We start from the raw sequence: 2,500 nt of genomic DNA, 5'->3' as shown, positions 1-2,500 counted from the left end.
GGGATTTTAGGCCACTTGTCACCTGACCTTCCTCCCTCCCCCCCTCCCCCCTCCACCCACCTCCTGCACTACCAAGGGCCTCACACATTTCCCACGTGCTGAATCAGTGCTCACAACGTGCAATATACAGCATGGCCCAGTGAACAACATGGGGAGAAAGTAACGAAAAAGGAGGTCCCAAAATGCAGCATGGAGAATAATTTATGATCACGTTTGATTCTGAATCGAAGTTCTTGGCTTTTGTGTTGCGGGTTTAAAGATTCGATGGAAACAATGGGCAGTCTATTAATATTATTTTGTTTTGGATGTACAATATATAGCAGTAAGCAACATAGGGAGAAAGAAACGAAAAAGGAGGTCCCAACATGCAACATGGAGATAAATTTATGATCACGTTTGATTCCGAATCGAAGTTCTTGGCTTTTGTGTTGCGGGTTTAAGGATTCGACGAAAGCAATTAATAATCTATTAATATTATTTTGTTTTGGATGTGCAATATATAGCATGTCCCAGTGAACAACATGGGGAGAAAGAAACGAAAAAGGAGGTCCCAACATGCAACATGGAGAATAATTTATGATCACGTTTGATTCCGAATCGAAAATCTTGGCTATTCTGTTTCTGTTTTCGTGTTTAAAAATCGACGAAAGCAATGAACAATCTATTAATATTATTTTGTTTTGGATGGACAATATACAGCATGTCCCAGTAAGCAACATGAGGAGAAAGTAACGAAAGAATAGATCCCAGTAAGCAGCATGGAAAGAATTTAACGAAGCATTTGATTTCGAATTGAAAATCTTGGCTTTTGTGTTGATGTTAAGAAATTCGACAAATACAATGAACAATGCCTTACGATTATTTTGTTTTGAAAGTGTAATATACAGTAAACAACATGGAAAAATATTAACGAAACAAGAGGCCCCAGTACGCAACATAGAGAAATTAACGAACCATTAACGAAAAAAATTACGAAAATCTTGGCTTCTGTGTTGTGTTACGAAATTCGGCGAAAACACTGAACAATCCAAGAGCATTATTTTGTTCTGAATCTGTACGACATTTATATATGATTGACATAGTTATATTTAATTTCGCTTCAGAGAACAAAAGAAATCTCTGCAAGGTGTTCTGCGCCTTTCGATATGTTAAATCTGGCTCTGATCATATCAAACCACTGGTCCAGATTTCTCACATTTAATATGCTGTGACATGATATTGCATCCTCAGTTCAGGATATAACACAAGTATATCTTCTAGTAAATCAGGTGATACGAAATAGTTTCATAACTACACGTACCTCAGGCATGGAAGGTTGTATTGTCATTTCGTTCAAGTAAAAGTGCCCAGTTTGATTATAATGTATGTGTAGATTTAATTGAATTGATCAGTTCTGGTAATTTCTTCCACACTCGATGTTGCACCGACTTGCAATGGCAGATTGTTTCCGAGGGTCAATCGTACTTTCATTAGAATGTCTTATTCTCGTGAAATACCAGTCACAGGTCCTAGTGCCTTATGTTACATCTTCCCGGGTTTTGAGAATTTTTAACCTCAGTCAAGTTCTTGCTGGAGATCCTAATAATGCGTAACGTCTTCCCGGGTTTTGAGAAATTTATTACATCAGTCAAGTTCTTGCAGGAGATTCTAATAATGCGTATAATAAAGGCAAAGGAGTTTTCTAAGGTCTGTATCTATACTCTCCGTGTGTATTGACTCTGCTGGGCGATCAAGGGTGATCCTTTTTTTAGCATTCTAATGGGTGGTATTATCCATACAGAATATCTAACATCGTCCCGCTTTGGGCTTGGCTGGTTCATTTCTGTATCATTTGCATCTTATCATATCTTTTTGAGTGCTAGCAATGGAACTAAGTTAAGACTGAGTTTTTATGGTATTCGAGTCGAGATTATCAATCCATATTCAATAGCAATTGCTGAGAATACGTCAAGAATGTGCTAAAAAAAAAATACGTATTTTTATATATAATGCAAAAGTTGTCAGCATAGTAACTAATAGAATATCTGCAATTAAGTGCTTTAGTGCCGTTAAGAATATTAAATAGCAGAGGACTGAGTACATCCCCTTAAGGTATGCCAGGATCAAACACTTTTTTTTGGAGAGATAAAATATGATGTGTATTTCCATAGACTTTAGCCAAAAGAGGTCATGGAATCTACGGTGAAAATAACCAACTTTAAAATACATCCTCAGCGAAGGAAAATGTCTCTCTTAATGATTTTGGTAATAGTGAATATGCAAATGTGTTTTTCTCTGCTAATTCACATATCATTAGAGACTACCCATCTGAAAATGGCGACGACCACGGTGAAAATAACACCGGATATTTACAGGAAATGGGAGCCCTATTGTACAACTTATACACATATCAGTTTTAAGAAATGCACAAAGCTTTTGCAAATAAAGAGACAACACAAGTAAGTAATCCTATACAAGACATGCATATTACCAGCATTAATTAAACAGTCATCTTAGCATC

Source organism: Penaeus vannamei, chromosome 40 (assembly GCF_042767895.1).
Source record: "Penaeus vannamei isolate JL-2024 chromosome 40, ASM4276789v1, whole genome shotgun sequence".
Classification (NCBI taxonomy): domain Eukaryota; kingdom Metazoa; phylum Arthropoda; class Malacostraca; order Decapoda; family Penaeidae; genus Penaeus; species Penaeus vannamei.
This window is presented reverse-complemented; position numbering follows the sequence as displayed.